The sequence below is a fragment of the Lichenostomus cassidix genome, chromosome 2, assembly GCF_008360975.1.
Source record: "Lichenostomus cassidix isolate B80296 chromosome 2, HeHo_3.0, whole genome shotgun sequence".
NCBI lineage: Eukaryota > Metazoa > Chordata > Aves > Passeriformes > Meliphagidae > Lichenostomus > Lichenostomus cassidix.
The window spans coordinates 10,979,247-11,000,944 of NC_139482.1; the positions used below are offsets into that span (position 1 = coordinate 10,979,247).

At 35.1% G+C, this 21,698-nt stretch overlaps 1 long non-coding RNA gene across 1 annotated transcript; it reads right to left on the bottom strand.

The window, feature by feature from the left end:
* Positions 1-384: 384 nt before the first annotated feature.
* LOC146440806 (uncharacterized) lies at positions 385-2,145 on the bottom strand. Its single transcript, XR_014850368.1, has 3 exons — positions 2,068-2,145; positions 1,766-1,910; positions 385-811 (listed from the first exon to the last, which is right to left on the bottom strand). It is a non-coding gene; the product is annotated as an uncharacterized LOC146440806 (long non-coding RNA).
* Positions 2,146-21,698: the final 19,553 nt, after the last annotated feature.

Consider the following 21,698-nt stretch of genomic DNA (forward strand, 5'->3'; position numbering starts at 1 on the left):
CTTATCCCTGTTAAATGACAAAGCAATGTAATCCCCCAACAACATCAATGTCAAAAGCATGGGTAAAAAATCTGATTAAAAACATTCAAGTATTTTTAAGAATTCCTCCTTATTCTAGAATTTGAGTTAAATCTGAAAAAAAGAAAAAGCCTCAGTTTTCCAGTCTAAAAAATCAGTTATGGAGTTTGTAAGCAGAAATTGTTCTGTGTCTGTAAATGCAATGATTAAAATGAAATATCCCTCAAAAGTCATTTGAGCTGTACATCAGTCTGGAAAGTTTTTAAATGAACAAGCACAATGTACTTGAGGATGAATGTGAATATTTCTGCAGACTTTATTTTTCATCCTTCTGTCCAGGGTTGACCTGACAAAATAAGTCTCAAATGTTTTACAAACTATCTTCATAACTCTCATTCTGTACCTACAAAAACAGGTTGCTTGGCTGGACAAGAGGACCAGTTTGCTGTTCTCCCTTGATAATGAGTGACTTGGGAAAGTTGATGGGACAGAAGCATTTTAACTACCCTTCTACTCTTCATTTTAACATTCTTCTCCCAACCTCTGGACATGAACAAAATTCCTTTGTTGAAAACTTTGCCTGTAGAAATGTAAGGACATAGAAACATCAAGCACATTTGTTTAAAGCAATAAATATATTTGTCAAGGATACGCCATGGACCCCTGTGATATTGACTTTGCAAAGAGTTTGAAGTCTGGATGCTTTCTTTCACTCTTCTTGTCAGCTCCTGCCACATAATATCCACACATAGATATTATCCAGCTCCACCATTCCAGTCAACTCTGTTCCCACCTTCAAAACATGAGGAAACACTAACATAAATCTAAAGAAAAATTATCAAAATATTATATTCTTCTATATTTACCTGGCTGTACACAATTCTTCACAGGTCATGACAGAGAGCAAAGAGCAACATAGATATTCCATGTTTCAAAGTCATGAACTGTTAAATGGTCAATGCAGAGGCTGTTGTGAAAAACACTCAACTAAGGTTTAAATAAGTGTATATAATATTCCAGTAAGAAAAGGCTAATATTTACCTATCTGGAGTAAAATATTTTCTTTTATAGCCTATTAAGGCCTAATATACAGCAGTCAGTCTGTAGCCATAGCGATCAGCAGTATTGATGAAGAACCCAGCTAGGCTAAGCAAAAAAAGGAATTGCAGAGCAAGGAAAGATCTGATTAGTGCAGTTGTGCATGCTACTGACAACATGAGGATATTGGCTGCTGTTGAGTGGAGCTGCTCAAACAGAGAAAGATATTTCAGCAAATGTTAGCTAAAAGTCAGAAATTGCTTGACTTCAACTCTGTTCACTTTTGCTGCAGAGCTTTGGGATTAACTCAAATTTCTTGACATTTTTGATTTGCATACAAACCTAGCAAACAAAATTGAGTATTATATGTATTTGTACAGAAAATAATATAAGCCAGACAGTGAGTTAATCTACAGATCATATCATGGAAAAAGGATCTCCAAATGATTTTTGGAGCTAAACACACCAAAGATAACTAATCACATCTTCAGCAACTGGCTCAGGTATGACCTGGCAGTAACTTGAAATTGTATCCCCCTCTGAGGCTATGAAACATTAAGCACAGCTGAACAAGGACTTAAAAAGCTGCTAGTAACTATAGTTTTGATCAGTTATAATTAAGTTTGGGGGAAAAAGCCTCCAACTAGCAGACCCATAAAAGGATATTTATATCAGTTTAGGGTGTCAGTAGTAAGTACAGTGACATTACCAATTGCTCTTATGATGGTCATTCTTGCTGTCTCAATATTAAAAATTAGAAACTGCTGTGTTAATTTCTGAGCTGAAAATTCCACAGCTGAAGTGACATCTTCTGGCAGCTACATCTTTCAGGCTGGGGGTTACTTTATGTTGTACTAGGAAAGAAAATATCAAGTCTATCTATAATCGCCTTGTTGACAATTTATGACAAGGATAACCTCTATCAAGGAGCATCCATCTTTCATCCCAACATGGGGAAAAACACAATCCATATTGACTTTTACAAGTAATTAATACTCTAATTATTTTTACCAGCTGTTCTGAAGAATCCCAATTTTAGGCATTACTTTAGGTACATTATGCTACATTACATTAGAAATCAATGTGAAAAGAACCCAGTGAAAGCTCTCCGTATAAATACATCATAAAGGCCGGAGAAATAGACACAAGACTACCAGGATTCACCATCACAGACAGTGATTACAGTACATCAGGTTATTATCCAGCAGCCATGGCCTAGTGGGAAGGACTGGATGACAGAATGTGTAAGACTCAACAATATCTGGAAAATATTAGTACCTACCAGCAACTTCTGCTTCTTTCTTTGAGATAGTTTAAATACTTCTTATTAGTGAGAGATTAGAAAATTACTATCTCCTTTCAGCAGAGAAAATTTCCTCAGGGGCCCTTAAATGAGCCTGGCAGAGTGGGAAGAAGCTTGGAGAAAACAAGACCCACTTTGACACAAAGCCTGCAACAGGTCTGACATTACAGTCTCTAGATTATACCACATTCTAACAAATATTAATATACAGTACATCTACCACACCATATGCATTGCAGAGCAGAGCCCCAATGCCAAATTACCTGCATCTTACTGTGTGTTTGTGTGCATAAACATACCCATGTATGAGCAGCTGCAGGCACACACAGTCATGAACACATCAGGTGCTCATTCTTTCGACAAAGTTTAGAAAGCACAATTTCTATACTGCAGTTGAAAGTTTATGTGATCTCATTAACATCTTAGTATGAATAAGATGGGGAGCAGGTGACTGAAAATTCAAAAGTCACACATTCATGTCTGAGCAAAATTTAATTTAAAACTGAACTTGCAAATATACTCCTGAGCTGCATATTCAAAGATAAATTTTTAAAAAGACCAAAAAAAAAAACCAGAAAAAATTTTCTAGTTACATATTCCTTAGTTAAACATGGAAGTCATAAGGATATATTCTTTGGCCTGGAGAGGAAGAAGGAAGAGCTAAAGAATTTACTTCTGCATACTTCATTCTCATCTCAGCTGCAATTTTTCTAAAGGTACATGCTGTAGCATTATACTTTGGTAAAAATACTGATAACAGTGTTAGGAACTGTAGCCTGGCCATGGCTTATGAGGTGAGGAATTACAGCTAGATGGGGCTCCCTAAATTAACTTCTTATTGTCAAATGGTGCCTTAATAGAATAGATTATTTACCAAAAAACTTCAAAAATTATTTTGCTAGTTCACCAAAGATTTGAACACAACTGATCAATAATTAATTCACTCCAGACAAGATTGGTTTCTATTCTGTTACTTCTGAAAGAAGTTTATGTTAATTTTAGCATCTATGACTTCCTGTGAGCTTGCAGTCTAAGGTATCATCAAATAAAGAAGCTCTGTTGGTCTATTTCATTATCTGTTGGTTCTATAATGGTAAGGCCACCCATGGTTCAAATTCAGCTTATCTGTAATTTTTTTTTTTTCTTTTTTTTTTTCTTTTTTTTTTTTTTTTACCATCTATCAGGAACAAATCTATGTACAAGTTTCAGAATCCCAAGTCTATGGAATCCATAATATAGAAAAATTAACACGTAATCTAGAACAGAAAACTTGACTCAGGAAATCAATCACAAAACAAGCATGGTGCTACACAATATGAGTCATAAATTAAAAATCTGGTAGAGACCACATTAATTCATTGATTCCAGTTTGAAATTCTGCACATCAGGTCACGCAGTTTCCCAAAATACTTCCCACATAACTAAAGTACATACTAGAGAAAAAAACCTTGTTTCTGTTGCTGCTGACACAGAATTGACCAAAATTCTCCTGGAGTTTTTCATGTGGTTAACTATACTCACTAAAAATGCATTAAGATTTTTGTGTTCATTTGCCAGACTTCATTCTGGGTCTCATTTTGTCTGTGTACAGTAGACTGAAGATCCCTCTATTATCAATTTTCTTCTGCTGCATAGGAAGCATGCCCTGTAACCTTCTCTTTGGTAAGATAAACAGCCAGACATCATTCCTTCTTTTGGAATAGAGGCACATTATAGAGTCCTTTAATCACAGCTTTTCTCTGAGCCCTCTTCAGTTTATTAACACCCTTCTTGAATTATGAGTAGAGCTGTGGGAAAAGGATCTTTTTGTTCTCAGAAATTCCACATACTTCTGCTTTTCTGCTTAGACTATTGGCTGATTGCAGTTGTATTTAAAAATACCACCATTGCCCTCTTCCCTTGCATTGGGTAAATTTCCTGTGTATCACAATTATTTCAGTAAGCTTTGATTTTTAAACCTAAGAAGTGTACAAAGTTCCCCTTACAGGACATTGAATACAAAGATCGTGTTTTACTCACACTTTCATTTATGTGCACTTAAGCCCATTTGACACTGACATTTCTTGTTGAGTCCAGGGTTGTTCTGAATTCCACAGCTGTTCCTCCTAAGGAGACAAAATTTTGGGCCCTTCTTCACAACCCCTCACTTAGAAAGGAGAACGAAGATTTCTTCAGCCTTAGAGATAGACCCACTCACCTGCCAAGCAACATGACTCACCAGGAATGAGAGTGCATGGAATACGTTACCTAAGTCTGAACACACATGCAGAGACATGTGTTTAAGCATACAGGTTCATAATGACATTGTCCATGTTAGTGTAGAATGTCCAATTGGCATGTCCTATTTGGTGTAGAAAAAACAAAAGCAAACTCAGACTTCAGCCAATTTTCACGTAAAGAAATTAAATATATGCTAAAAAGCAGATTCAGTCTTGATGACTGTCAATGAAAATCATACCTTTAGCCATGGGCTTATACAATTCCTTGTTTAGTCTTTCAAATATTTTCTGCCCCAAAGAATCACTGCATTTACAAGTACACCTACTTCATAATTATATGATAGAGTTTTTATCAATATACTAAATATAATTCTGATTTCCAGATACAAAGGATAGATTACAGAAGACTTTATCAAAATTAATTCACTATTTGATTTTCCCAGCATGGAATATAGGAAGAAAAAACTGGGAATTGGGAGAAAAGAGGTATTTTGCAATTGCTTGCCTATCCTTCATCAAAATGTCTTCTGCTATATTCAGCTTTTCCCCTTTAATGAAGCAGACCTTCAGGTGTGCTTCTCTTTGATGCATATTTTCTGCCTTTGATGAGTCCCTGTCTAATATGTGTTTATCTGTTCAATGTACCAGAACACTGGAAACTTTCTTTATCCTGCTCAAGGAGTTGAGCTGCTAATCAGAAATGTTGCATTGCTCAGCATTGCAATGACTACACTACTTTTCTGAATATCTGCCTGTACAGAGCCAATGTATCACATCTGACTGTCAGGAGAGACAATAAAAGCAAAGACAATCCTGTGCTCATGAAATTAAAAGTAATAAATAGCAAGTCTGTCAAACACAGCATGCATGGCCCCTGTATAGCCTCCAGGGTTTCCTTTGTGTCAGGCATTGCCAACAGCTGCAGGTTTTAAGGTCTGCTTGTCATTTAATCTACAAACATAACCTGCGCTGCTTAACATCCCTAATCTTTGCCTTCCACATGACAGCACTTGACTACCTTTGAATCCTTGCACACAGTGCATTCCTCCTCATTATATGTATTTTTAAAATGGCTTTAGCTAATGGAGCTGTTTAATTTGCCTCATGGGTTCCCACCTACTCATGCAAATATCTTGGCTCAATCATGCATTTCTCCAGCTAATCACCCAGATGTGTACCTATGGCAAAGCTGTGAGAGACTGGAAAAATCTTCCTACTGAGTAACTTGTCATTAAGAAGGAAATAGCTACAAACCCCAGCTAAATCCCATGTGTAACTTAAAAGCAGGAAACAAATGAGGACAACCAGGAATGAATTATTTAACAAATAATCTTCAGTCAAGTCAAAAGGTCTCCAAAGCTACCAGATTTCATGCTTCTCATCATTAATAGGATGGTTTGAATGCATCAGGGTTAGGGAAGGTTTTGTGTCAGTTGTAATGAGACAATTTGGAAGAAGTAGACTTTACCCACCTTAAAATACTCAAAGAATATCATTTTAGATGTATAATGAACTTTTTATTGGATATTTGATATTACTGTCAGGGCTTGAAAATCTATCAAATCATTCCCATAAACAATATGAATATAAGACAGGAGAAATATAGTCATAGAAATGCTTTGACCTGTCTGGTGTGAATGGATTTCATAATTATAAAATGCTCACAGCAGCCTACTCAATACTAACAGATATCTCTTTTATATCTCTTTTCACATGCACAGACACACATATATTCATTTCCTCTAGCCTCAGTTAAAGAAGGACATCTGTAAGATACACTGAGTTAAAAGTTAGAACTGGAGTGCTAGAATGCCCCATTAAATATTTGCTTTTCTTGGTTCAGGTACATAATGTGTAAGATCCTTGTGCTGATGCAATCCCATACACATTAATCAGTACATTGCCATTTAAGCTCATGTCCTAATTTTTCAACCAACAGCTTTTCTATACCTCTTTTCTCCTCTACCCTTCTCTGCTTTTTTTAAATAAGCTTTCCTGCATCATCATAAGCTGGTTAGAAAGACTTCTATGCAGAAATGTCAGTAAAAATGATTCTGTATTTTGTATGGATGCTGTTATGATGCTGCTCAGTCCACTCAGTAATACTGGAAGTTTCAAAGAATGCAACAAAGTAAAGAGAGGAAGCCATAAACCCATAGCAAAATCTGCTTTGTATACAATCTTCCATAATTTCTAACCTCTTCTACTTCATATTTAGCATTCAATATTTGTTCCAGAAAATGCTGAATTTAATACTAGTATATTCCAGAGATTTCATAACCCGTTATTTATTTTTAAAGTTTAGAAAAATATTTTGTCTTGGACAAAATCTTAGACTTCTTCACACATTTTTGTTTCTTGTCTTCACTGCTAGTTAGCACCTACTTACCACTTATTCAGGTGGTCCATTAGGCATTCTGTTGATGCCTTATGATAAATAGCAATGAAATTTATTAATCTGTTTTATAAAGAAATGTATGATAAAGGAATAGCTCTTGTTTCTTTGTTTGTGTTTTTTCCCTCTTTATCTACTCTGCATAATAAACTTCCTAATTATTTTACCATGATTATTACAGTACTACAGTAAATACATGCCAATGGCATGATGGCTCATTTTATCAGTATTATAAAATATCAGCTAACAGCAGTGAGTGATAAAGCAGTGTTCAAAAAATTGACAGAGTTTAGTGGTCAACTTGTTTACAAAAATTGTTAATACTACTGACCTGTGGTGTAAGAAAAAAAATCTGTAAATGCCTTTAAGAAAAACTCAATATTAAATGCTGCAATTTCCTTTTGGAAGTGCACATTTTTCTATTGTTGTTTTGTGAACTTTGTCCTTCCAACTGTATGTTTTATATAGCTTTTGCCTTGGAACTCCCTTGTTTCAATCCCCTAAAACTGTCAAGTGTGACTCCACCTGCTTTATTGTTCCCATAAATTCATATGAAACTAGTAGCTAAATCCAATTTGTGTCATTCTGTCTCTCTTTGTAGCCTATTCTAAATCTCCCAGCATGTTTCATGAAAGTAGAATCCTATTAACGCCAAATAACCACCACTGTATTTTATTCAGTGGTTATTACAGTCCTGCTACTGTCACAGCTCTTAAAGACTCTTGTCTCTCCATGAATCTGTGATGGCCAAAACCTGAAAATCTCATTACTACTTTTCTGGTCTGGTTTCTTTTTTTTTTTTTTTATGTAATATCCTGTTCTCCTATATATTTTTTCAATTAACTTAGATGTATATGTTTAGGCAAAATACTTTGTCAAGAAATTTGCCAACCTGTAAAGTGCTAGTAGCTAACAAGAAAAAACTGTAAACTTCAGATAAGCTTGGCCCAGAAAGCTGATATTCCTGTCTTTAGTATTTAGTTAGTTGCTATTTAATTTAAGAATTAAAGATAGTAATTTATTTTTCTTTATTAATTTCTGAGCAAGTGAGAGAAATAAAGTATTAGAAATTTTAAAACGTGAATTTCAATGGAAGCCCTAATTATCTGGATTAAACCCCCTGAAAAAGAACAATTAAAACCACTTTTTGAGGTTTGAGGTTTCAATGCAAAATTGAAACTCTAATGATGTAAAAGTCTAGGAAACTCATCTCCACGTGGTATGCTTGATGACTTCTGTTACATATAGTTGTCGCTGTTGAGCAGCTAGCAGAGTAATGAAAGCACCAGTTCTCAGTGGCAAGAAGGAATGACCTTTATTGTTTTGATTTCATCACATATATAGAGTTTTCAAAAGTCACCCAGATTGGTCAGTCAGAAGCCTTCCCCCAGGCCTGATTGGCCAGGCCTGCACTGTCCAAGTTCTGGGACACTGTTCCAATAACATCTAAACTTTATCTTTATTTACAAAACACAAGAAGAATTCTCGTGGGAAAAACCTGTGCTAGCCACATATAGTTATATATAGATATGTAGATGTATTTTTATATATATAGCAAGAGACAAGGAATGGAATGTTTTCATTTAAATTATATTCTAGAAGTCCCAAAACAGAGACAGTTGTTTGTTGTTTTTCTGTTTGTTTGGGGTTTTTGGTTGTTGTTTTTTTGGGTTTTTTTAAATTAATTACTAAACAAGTGTCTTAATCTGCAATCATAGTGTGCAAATATCTTGGCAACTACAGCATATCCTGGATTCCTGCTTATTTCACCCTCTGCAATCATGTCTCAGGAATAAGTTCTCTCTTCTTTACTGCAATATGTATCATTGGATTCCAATACCACAATCCTAAAAGTGTAAAATAGCTCATTCGAAATACAAGATAATTTTTCCAGGAAATAAGAACACAAAAAGGAAGTCTTTGGCTCAGGAATGTTTGAGAAAAGAACTTAAAAATAATCAGAAACAATCTACTTTAAAAAGTCACAAGGAATCTTGTGCCTAAAGGGTGTGTCTATTCCCATTAAGGAAGATGTCCTTCCATACATATTCCAAAGACAATATTGTGATGTATGAAATTTAATGTTGTGCCAAATACTAGCATGTGGCTTCTGGAAAGCCAGGAATAAAAAAGTGAGTTCATATTTACTGGAAGTGCTGAGCCCTAAAAAAGCTAAGCTGATTCTCTATCTAATATCTGAAAGGAGAAAATAAATTAGGAACATGGATGGGAAATTGCCTCTGTTAGGCAGTTTGGTTACATTCTATGAGAGGAATGTGCTCTGAATATTTTTTATAAATTATATTAAATTATTAGATGACTCAAAGCAGTAGGATTTTAAAAAATCTAGGAGCTGCAAAACGACCTTTATAAAAAACTAAAGGAAGTTCACTATACTCCGGATAATGAAGTGAACATTTACAGTAAATTTGATTATTATGTATTCTCATGACAGAGTGAAGAAAAATTGTAACATCCTTCCAACCAGATGATATAGTCATATTGTTCACAGACTTTAAAATAAGTTTGATTCGGGCTGAATGATATTTTTTTTTCTGTTATGTTCTGCATGTAATATATTCAGATATTAAAAAAAAAAAAAGTCTTACTTTAGTTATAAGCAGTGAAGATGGACCACAATACACAGAGCACATTTTGAACTAGAGAAAAGATCAAACCCATATTTTCTATGAAGCTCTTAGGAAATGATAATTGGACAAGAATCCCTATTAAGACATTTAGATATTATCAAGTTCAAATTTTAGAAACTTTTAAAACTCATTTGAGAAAAAGCTTTTAGAACTCTTTTAACACCAGAAAGTTTCTTGTTATTCCTTCCTTGCCCTGGAAATGTTAATTTGCTCTGTGTTAAAAAGGTATCCCACTGACACAGAATTTTAAGATTGGAAGGTACTATTATACTGCTGGTCTTTGAAAAATAATTGACCAATCATCTTAATTTTAATACTTGTTCAGCAAATTATTGCTCTTCTTCAATATTCTATTCTGACTTTAGTTTTCTTTAGGAATAAATACCTGCCACCCTGCCATATGAATTTTCACAGTGATTAATTATTTTGCCTTTGGCTACATGCTTAGGAAGACACTAAATGCTGATTATTAAGAAAGAAAGAAAGGAAAGAGATTTTTAAGAAAGAAAGAAAGGAAAGAGAGCAAATAAAGGAAGGAAGAAAGGAAAAAAGCCAAAGTCTTAGGTCCGTGGTAGAATATTTTTCCACAAGATATCTTCTCTAGGAGACAGGAGACAAAAGTCAGCCTGAGGATGTTCTGTTGGCCTCTGGGAAAGGTGATTCATGAAGCCATTTTTAGATCTCAGAAAAGATTCCAGCCAGATGAAGTAAAAACCAACAGAATAACAACTCTTATTGTTCTCAAATGTCTGGCAAAGCAAACACACCTCACAGCACATCCTACAGTTAATTTCATAACCACTGCAGGATCAGAGGAATACAGCTGCCCCAGAAGGCATTCAAGGATTACCTAGAAATTTTGTGTCCTGACAAAATGTATATTTCCTACATGTACTATTGCAAAAGTCTCCATTTACCTTTTATAACAACATACATACATATATATTAGTGTACACATGTAGGTATGAAATTTCATGTTGGACAGAAATGTAATTTCAATCCAAATAAACAAAATATTTTAAAAACTCACAGTTCTGAACCATCCTTTACTCCTTTCGCAACAACACCTCTTCCTGCCTCATACTTGTATTTTTTTATTCTTGCATTTTTATTTGTATTACTTTCATGAGCTTTAATCACCAGAAAAGAGAAAACCAGAAGCTCCAATTCTTCTCAGCTGTATTACAGTCTGCAGCTCTGGACTGTCTCTTTATGTTATAATCCTTCACAGTTATATCCTTAGATAGATTTTACTTTGGTTTTATTCTGGTCTTTGTTGTTATCCTCTCTTGAAATTTCTTACATTTCAGTGTGATGAGGAAGAGGCCTTTTCTTTTCAGCCTGAGATAAGGCGATTTCAGAAATCTGTTTCATTTCTTCACATCAAAGGAATCTCCATTTCATTCAGCATATTTTGTACTAAACAATTCCTGCTTCCTTTTGTTGGTATTATATCTGCTTGATTTGTTAAAAGGGATATTTAATTATACATTAAATGGATCTTCATTCCTTCCTGTAACCTGACTTTTCATAACTAATTTGCTGGCCAATAGAATTAGTAACTCCCTTGCCATTCCTTTTTACTCCCTTCCCACCTTCCATTGACAGGAGGTTGATTCAAAACAAATGACTTTACAGAAATGGTGCTTAGTAAATATCTAAAACTGCATTGACACCCATAAGATATTCTAAAAACTGCTTGGAATAATGAAGGACTGTAAAGATTATCTTGATTTTATACTCAGATTTTTGTTCCAAATTTCTATTGGATTTTTGCATGTATTAAGACTATGCCAAAGCCAGTAGTTTTGGGAACTTACTGCACTGCACAGAATTAAAGGATAATGATTATGCTTAGTAGTATTTAATGCACTAAGTATTTTCACTGGTAATGATAGGTTAATGCTGGGTAAAATCTCAAGCCTTTAATAAAATCAACATGTGCTTCTTTCCAACCAAAGTATTCTATGATTCCACGATCCTCTGCTTTAACTTGCCATGAATATTTGAAATATCTTAGTAAGTTCATATAGAGTCCACAGAGGAGGATGTGTACTGGAGCAACACAGAAAGGAAGCACTTTTTGCAATCACTACAACTAGTCAACTTTTCAGATGTTTTCTATGGTAAAACTGAATGGCAATTTACACAGTGGTGTGCTAGTCCATGGTTCTTGTAGGAACAATGGCAATACACCCAATAATGATGTCAAAAATATCGAGTGATGAAACACACTGTGTCACTTAATGCCTCAATCTTAGTTTTCACAGACACTTTCTGCTCATTTCCTGCTCTCAATTGTAATGTTAGTAATAGGTAATCCACAGAAGCCTGCCAGTTTGGTTTTGAATTGGAAACATTTATTGACATATTGATGAAAGGCCATTTAATATTGAAAACTATTCATTTTTACTGTTCTCCATTTAAAGTCCAGCTTCCAGACATCCATTGATCTTACTGTCCTGACTTAATCTGAGCTTTCCTGAGACATGCATTCACCAGTATTTGTTTTCCTGTTTCAGCACTTAAAATGTCAAACTTGTTTTCTTTAGCAGTGCTCCTTCAAAATACATAGGATGAGATGTCCTGGAGTACTTGGTCTACCCTAGAGCAGCTGGTCAACACCAAAGAATTAGAGATGTAGGACTATTCATTTTCTCTGAGAATCATGAGCTACCTTCTTGGTCAGACTGGCCTAAAATTTTCTGTGCTCTCACTTCGGGGAACACTTTAAAAAGGTTGGACACATATATTCCCTGTACTGAGAAGCAAGAAAATACTTATTCTCAGAGCAAGAGAGGGAACATAGGTGTTGGTGTGCATATTTAAAGCATTTAACAGTTTCTATTAGCAATTGAAACCAGAATTCGATAAATTCATGGAGAATTAAGTTTTTTCTTCTATTCTGTTAAACTTGAAATCAACCAAGGAATTCATATGAGGTTAAAATTAAAGATGTCATTCAAAAATGTTTGTTAAGTATGAAAAATAAAAACTAAGTAAAAAGAATTTTCTAATTCCTTACTGGCCCATTCTTCTTCCTTGTCTGCATAGGTTAGCACCACACTACATGAACAACTTTTGTCTTTTGAATTCTTGGCATCCAGGTAAGGGCTGGTGACAGAGATTCAGTAGGACACTCACTAAGATATACTCCAGGAGAAGAGCCCTGAGAGATCACACCTTAAATTAAGAGAACCTGGATATTCTGTTCAAATGATTACTTCTACACCATCTAGCTGGTCTCCAAGGAGTTTTACAGCACAGGCCTTGGCCTTGGTTAGGACAATGTTAGTGACAGTTAATTGTACTCTGGCACTGTCACCTGCAGATTCATGGGAGACTGTCACAGTTTAGGTTGACCTTCAACCTTGCTGTTTCTCCAAAGAAATGGCACTGGCTTCCTCCTTTAGAGATGTCTTTTCTTTCTTCTTTTCTTTTTCACAATATTGAAGACCTTTTCCTGCATGTAGGAAGTGTTCTTTCAATTTTAAAACATTATTTGATTGCAAAAAGCTCTTCCATTACAGGAAAACCTGTTCTGCTTCAATCAGGGTACTCTTATGAATGATTTCTTTGCCTCACTGTTTTCATTGTGTCTGTGACATTTAGTCACCGAGATGTAATTGTACACATCCCTGAATGCTCTGAGACAAGGATGATAGCTTTCTAAGTGACATTGCTGTTAAATTAGTGTTCAGAATACTGTGTGGACAAAGTACTGTTACAAGCACACACATACATAAAGCAGAAAAGGCAAGGGTACAAGTTAAGCTACATTAGTGGAGATATTTTTAATGTATTAAACTGGATTGTTAAAAAAAATTACTGTTAATGCACCAGTTAGACAGAGAGAAAGCAAGGCTTTCCTTCTTTTGTTTTAATTGATTAATTAGTCAATGTGTTTGCAGCAGCACAAGCATAAGCTGATATGTAAGTGCTAAATGGCATTGTTCATACTGTTTAAGCAGCCAGTTAAAAAATATGTTTTATTGATTAGATTCTTTCCTGGAGGCAGAACTGATGATAAACATTACTGGCAGGGTTATGACTGCTGGGAGATGGGCTGGTGTTTGCCTCAGCTGCTTCATGTTTATGAATCCAAAGATAAGGTGCCAATGAAGAGCCATTCCCATGCTGTGTTTGTCCTCCTTTGTACCTCTTAGGTTAAATTCATTTGTCTGCGAAACTGATTATCAATATCAATATTCTCTGTGAAGTATCTTTTCTTCAAGGTGTCATCTTACCAAGGGAAGTCCATTCTTCCTGTTAAGTATTGTGTATTACAGGATTCATCCAATGGCTGTCAAAGTAAAGCACAGAAACAACCCTTTCAGCAACAGGGAGAGGAAAGGTGGTGACATTGACCAGGTATTGGTGCGGAAGATCCTACTTTAGATGTGAAGAGCTTTTCCGTGTAATATGAGCAGGAGACATATAAATAATATTTCACATATATATATATATATATATACACATTCTAAATTTCATATTTCTCTATCAAATAGGTCACATCTGATGAAGATATGAAAGCCTTCTCTATTTTTTAACCTTTTGTTAATGAAGTTAGTGTGGATGTAGAATCAAGTAAATGCAAAGTATGATAACCTAGCTCCTTCATGGAGGTGGTGATCTCAGCTCCATGAGCATTTAAAAATTTTACACACTCTATGTTTTAGTTGTGTATTGCATATGTACAAAGCTTTATGGTGTAAAAATTTAAATTTATATTAAAAATTATTTACATGGAGTGCCATGGAGTGAAAATAGTCTGTTGCACAAAAGCATAAGATTTATCTGTATCTGTCCTAGTAGTGTTTTGATATATGGAATTAGACACATAGTAATTCAGACAGTTAATTTTACCTCATTTTTTTCAAAAGTCTTGGAGTACTGAAACCCATGTGTGTTTCTGCAGTGATATGTATAAGAAAATACCAACTTCTTTTTCAGTAGGTAGGTGTAGACAGCACAATATAGTTCTCTGAACATTTATTTACCTATTCAATCATTACCTTGTAAGAAATAGATTGCCTTGTTATATTGTTTTTAGGAAACCAGTGAAAAAGGAAGTGTGCAGGAAGTCAAGCTATAAAAGGGTTCACGAGTCCAAGGAGCCTAAGTGTTGGGCTATGAAGGTGGCAAACCTTGAGGTGAGCAAAAGTCTCTTCACTAGTCCCTCCGACAGAAATTGTCTTGAAAAGATATTTTTGAGCAATTTTTTTTCTGAAACTTTAAAATTTTAATTTTAAGACCTTATTTTAAATGTTTTAAATTTAAAACAAGTTGTAAAAGAATGTAATTTTCTTTGAGGTAATAAGTCATGACTGCTCTGTATCCCAGCAGAAGGACCTTGTGGTGTGCAAAAATAATCTTTTTCTCAGTTTGAGAGGCCAGGTTACTCCAGAGCACATCATACTAGTTTTGGAGGACACAAGACATGTGAGAGGATATTTTTGGGCAGCCCCAAAGGAAAAAATTCATGCTTGCCCTCAGTCAGGTGTCCTGTGCTTTCCAGTCCATGTTAGACTTTTCCAGACAACTCACTCCTGATACATCTGGATGAAAATTAATGTGCACTGTACATGGACAGCCATCTAAGGCAACAAAGAGAAATAAAGGGGTAATTATCCCCACAGTAGGAATACATGTATGAACAAAAACAATTGCTCCCTCGGTGGTTATTTAAAAAGAAAGAGAGCTATAGAAATGCAGGGTAAGGATTTTGGTGCACTTTCCTTGTGCAAGCTTTATGAATGACAAATATCTGAAAGAATTAAATCTCTTGCAATCAGAAAATTTTATGTGTTATGATCTTCTTTCTTTAAAGATAAAAGAAGAAAAAGAAAAAAACATAGCCAGACCTCTGTATTACATGTTCATCCTTCCATGCCAGCCTTTTGTTTTAATGCCACGAGGCTCAAAACCCATTTATGTGCCCAAGTTCATGTTTTGTTCTCATTTGTTAGAATGTCTTGGCCCCATGGTTCTGCCTGCAAAGAAAGAGAATTGTCCACCTTAGAGAATTGCATGTGTCAGATAAAGACAAAAACTGATATTTTTCAGACATGTCATTTTAATGGCCCAAAGACATCAGGGCAACATGTATGTCAACAGAGTGAGCACAATGCAGGGAGATAATAAAAATGCATTGAATGTGAATATGTATGACTCCCTATGTCCCTGTTTTCACTCCTAGTTCTGACACCCTCCAGCCTACAAGTATACACATATTCCACCCTTAAAGGGGGTTTAGAGATTTATTTCTAGGACTCTAAGCAGCAGGCACTTTGTCTCCTCCAGCTGCTTTGACAAAACGGCTGAACACAAAAGTAACAACAACAAAAAAGGCTTGAAATCTGATGGAAATAGGATTAAAACAATAGTATTTAAAGGAGGATGGGAAAAGAAAACCATTTCCTTTCTTAGGAGTTTGGGATGATATGAACTGTACATTAAGAGTGTGATAAAGTAATTTTGTACTGAATGGCGTTCAAACCTTCCCTTCTTGCTTATTTTATATGTAGGGGTGCATATGTTTCCCTATGTTTTCCATTTCCTCTTTCCTATACTAGAAAATCATATCCAAAAAATGGTCTATTTCCCACAGAAAAAAGCAGAGTATTTCTGCCTAGGAATATTTTCAGTAAAAACACTAAATGTTTAAATTACAAAAGGATCTCAAACAAACATATGTTATCTGTGTATACTCAGCAGACAAATTACCTCTATGTCTGGCTGCTACACTGGTTAATGTTACACTGTTAGTCTTTCCCTGTTTTTCATCTTTCCCTTTTTGAGTGTATTTTTCATACTTCATGTAATTTCTTATTTTAGTGCAGTGCATTTCACTCAAATGAAAGAGTAATAAGCTGACTATCAAACAGTGCACAACTTTCTGCTAGAAGTTATGACCTAAAATATTTATTTTAAACAGGACTGCTGTTTTTCATATCTCTGTTAGCTCTGCTTCATGTCCAGATCCTGCATTTTCTCTAGTGGGTCTGAAGGAGTGGTTTCAGCCTTGAGCCAGAGAACTACCAAAAACCAGGGAAACAAGTGCTTTAGGACTGCTCAAGAGCATCCACATAATGTATTCACTAGAGTTTAACCTTCTTGTACTTAAATGTTCTGGATTACTATTCAAATTCCTTTATTATATTTAGAATACTCTTTCACAAAATCAACAGGCAGCTAATAGGGTATAGTTGTGCATAAGTCTTCTTAACTATCAGGTGAAGTGAAAAGTAAATAAGTGGATTATATTATCAAAATTCTCCCATTACAAACAGTTAAACCTCAGATAAATATATTAAAATGTGATATAACTGATAATTCCAAGTATTCTTTCAATACGCTACTTCCACTGGTATTACTTCCCTTGAAACTGTCATTGAAATTCTCTAGGCATTCAGGGAAATTAGGTTCTACAGCTGGAATTAATATGCTACCATGATAAATTTTTCCCTTTCAGTGTGAATAGAAGCAAGGTTGAACATTTAATTGCTAAATTCTCAGTGACCTCTAGGACATTATTTTTAACTGTAATGATTATAATCTGTAATGATTATAATCACAAACCAGATCAAATATTATCAAAATGGTTTTAAAGATACTAATGGCAATGATCATAATTTTCCTTTAAAAATAAACACATCCACTTGGGGTTGCTCAGTTTATATGTTGAGGATGCTTGTTTTATTTAGCTACCTATACCAGAGGTACCCCAGCTATTTTAAATGATGAATTGCACATGTCCATACACATGTTTATTGTAGCTTTTGATGCAGTAGCCATAAGATTTTTGGGAAGGCTCCTACTTCACTGTACCTGACTTCGAATCAGCATGATTGATGATAGTTGCTGTTTTTCATCAACAGGGCCAGTTTTGAAAGCCTGGAGGACCTATAGCTATAGGCTGCTTGGGAAAAGAGAAAGACAAGAAGTGATGGTTAGATGTTTTTGCAGTCCCACTCTGAACTGCAATTTGTCCAAGTCAGTCTTTGCATGTCCTTACTTCATCCTTGATATCTCCCATCCTCCTCTGTTTCTTTACTTCCTCCTCTTTCACCTTAAAGTTCTTGCCCAGGCCTTTTTCCTGGTATATAGTGTCTTCATAAATACCTGTGACTTGAAGAGAACTGGATTATGAAGATACACAGAAATTTATTTTAATATCTCAGGTCTTTTACTTGGCAAAAGATGTATGAATCCTTTAAGAAAAGGTGTATTTCAGATACAGCTTTTTCATTTCAGCTTAGCAGTAAGAAATAAAGAGAGATCAAAACAATGTATGTAAAGATAAACTGAAACTCCAAAGTATTATAGGGCAGGGAGAAGCTAGGATCCCATTCTTATTTCAGCTTAAGCCGTTTGCTTCACTATAAATAAGAATACACAGAGCTGAATGCAAGGATTTTCTGCTAAGGACAGTTATCAATGTTAAAGGAAAAATATTATATTGAAGCAATAAATCAAGGAGAGACACCCAGAACTTATTATGGCACCATCATCACTGTCAGAAGACATGAGAATCCTGATGGTGAAAGGAAGGCATCACTGGATGGTATATGTTGAACAAATGAAGCCTGGTGCCAGGGGAAATTACAGAGTTTTCCAAGAATGTCACCCTCACAGTCATGGAGCTTTAGACCTGCAGACAGAAAACTGAAATTCAAGTATTATATATACTAAAAGTACTTTAGCCCAAGTGTATCAGATTTTCAGCACTGTGATCATTGGAATACTCCCTAAAAGAGATTTTTGTATATATGTAGCTAACTTTGTTTATGCAACCACATTGAATATATACCATAAAAATAAAAAAAAAATCAAACCCACTTAATAAGATTTATTTATTTCTAAAATACTTAGTAAAGACAGGTACAGTGAGGAAGGATCATTATTCAAGTTTATCTACATTCAAATGCATCTTCCATAGTCACCAAGCTCAAATCAAAGTTAAAACAGAAGAGCCAGTCAGTGGAAATGGATCTAGCAACAGGACTGGTGGGTAAGGTAAGGAAAGATAGAAGAATAAGTGTTGTTTGGAAAGATTTCCTTGTTTTCTTTTTTTTAATGGGAAAATAGCGCTGGAAATAGCATCTGAAAGTATGAGAAGAGATGGCTTTAAGTGTCCCTTTCAAAGAAATACATGCATGTACTAAGTTTTAAAGATGACCATCATAAATTTTATTACTGGGAGAACACTCTTTTTAAACTAAAAATGTTTATTTCTATTTAGAAATTTTATTGTCTATTATTATTATCAGTTAATTTTATCATTTTGAAAGGAGTTTTTCTATTTTATCAAGAATGTCTGAGAAGTTACCTATTTTTTTAGGAACGTTTGAAATGCAGACAATTTCCCCTTTCAAATTTCAGTTTTTCCTAACTCTGAGAAAAACTTCTTTTCCAAGGAAGTTCCAACAGATTAAATCTTCTGCCAGTCCTCCAACTGTGACTTTGGCTGACACCTTTGTTCAAAAGATGAAAAGAGAAAAATGAAATACTTTTTCCCATCAGGGAAATAGACAATGGGTGGGGCATCCCCTGGCAGGGTGGAAACTCATGCAGTGTTTTAGAAACCTCAATGTACTGAGTTGAATATTTTCAGTACTTGCATGCAGGGAGTCTTTAGCTTAGCCCTCTTGAAACTTTTAGATTTATTCAGACATGGCCAAGACACAACATAACCTGTGTAGCCCTTTTCAAACAGTGCTGTGTCCTAACAAATGATTGTATATGAGAAAAACCAGCTGTTTTAGGAGTGAACAGAATGAACTACAAGAGTAGTAGCTGATATGAGGTGAATAAATTTTTGGCTGGTCAGAGATGGCAGACATTTTTTCCACTGTTAATTTTTTTTTAAATTTTGAGTGGTAACCTCATCCAAATGTTTAAATGCATTAACTTTTAGTGACAATTGCCAGAAGGAACAAGTTGAAATTAAAAAAATCAACCTTTTGCCATCTTAGAATTCAAACCCGTGGAGTTGCATGCTAAATAATTAAGTTTTAATAAACTTGGCATTGTACTATGACGTGTCATAATGTAAAGTACAGAAAAACAAAATATAGATAATTCTATATTGAGTAGAATTATAAAAGAATTATAAAAGTTTTGGTCTGCAGGTTCTTAATTAAACTTTAAATTTCTCTGGAAAAAGATATTTTCTTGAAGGAAAAAAACTGGGAGAAACATCATTGCATTTGCCAAGATCTGATTGCAAAGCTCAGCTGAAAGGTTTTGTGGGGAGAAGGTGAGATCCTGTAAAATCCTGCATCTATTCTTTCTGCTCAGTGTATAACTTCCACCTGTCTAGACATATATTTGTTCATTCTTGCAATAAATTTGACATCACCTTATAGCATCAGCTATTTTTACCATCTGTTATTTTTGACACCTACTTACAACACTAATCCTAACAAAACACCACCCTACCTGTATCAGCACATTATTTATGCTTCTATGAAAGGAAGAAAATTAAAAAGCTGAAGAATTTTCCTAATGTCTGCAAAGGTAAAGGCAGAAGCAAAAGCAAGGACTTATCCTGTGTCTGCATAAACCACAGGGAGAACAGCTTTTGTGAGTCACAAAGTGACACAGGTCACACTACTGACAATTAATAATGAGCCTGAATAATTTTATCTGAGCTGATTTGTGTTTCTTCTGCTGTTTCCTGCAATGTGACAGCCTGCAGGAACTCTCAGTACAAGGAGAATGATTGCTAAATGTTGGATCAGTATCACAAAATGTACTTTTTTGCAAGGTTAAATGAAAACAGAATTAGACCATTTTCCCAACCCTTGGGACCGAGAATTTATGCAGTGACAGCCTTGAAACCCAATTTGGATTAACAGAAATAACAAGTGTAGTCAGTGAAGAATTTTGTCCTCAGTGAATGATCAGGAGTTTGTCAGTGACTAAAATCTTTTAAATACTAGCAATTAAAGATATGTTTGTTGGATTTCACATCAAATCCCTGCTGAAGTGGGAAGGTATCTGAACTTTGGCACCGAATTTTGGTTCACCTTTTGTACTACCTGCCTGATCCTTTGTGCTATGATTTTATCTTGGTGATGAATTTTCTTTTTATAACACATAGAGGATGCTGTGGAAAATTAGTGTCAGCTTACCATTTAACCTCTTCCTGTCATTCACTCCTATTGCCATTTCTGTACAGATTGTTATTTATCACTGTGGTATTTCATTTTGAATTCTAAATTACACGTATAATCAAAAATTAAATGTTATAATCTTTAAATAAAGAAACTCCCTGCATAACCTCTGTGACAGGCTGTAAATGTGTGTCTCTTCCTGAACTCTACTTTGTCATTGAAAATCGTCAGGAACTCTTTTATGAAGTTTGTGGGGGTGGGTTTCAACAGAAATGTCAGTTTGCTGAAATTTAAACTTTCTATGTTTTGAGTTTCTGTGCAAACATAATCAAAAGGAGCTTCTGAACTAACAATGGGAGTTTCTAACTGCAATCAGAAAAATAATTGGAGAGCTAAAACAATTAACCACAGCTAAGGCATCCTGCAGAACCTTGGAAAACTGAAGTTCAAATCTTTTCATCAATGATTATTCAATTCTGTAAACATAAGTGGATCTACTTCAAACACGGAGCTCAAAATGCATATGAGGTGTGAGAAACCAGATGGAAATCCACACTTCATTTTGAGTATGACTCTCAGATTCCTGAACCTACTCTACTACAAAGCAGTCCTGCCAAAGCTCTGCAAGTTTCTCACTAGTACACCTCCAGATCACACAATATGCAAGAGGAGACATCCGGATCGTAATATATTTCACTCACAATTACCAGCCATTTCACAGCACTCAAATGGCTGTATGAAGTGATAGCACAAACCATGTTCTTTAAATTTACAGTTCTCCCATATGGGGACACAAGTGAGTCTAAAGTTAAGAGATAAGTATATGGATTTATAGTACATTAAGCTACTCCATGGAAAGTCTTTGTTCACATTTCTGTGAGTGAGAGATACTTTACATGCTGTGAGATAATTTACATCTCCTGCAGAGTAAGAAACCACCCAATTTTTCTGCAG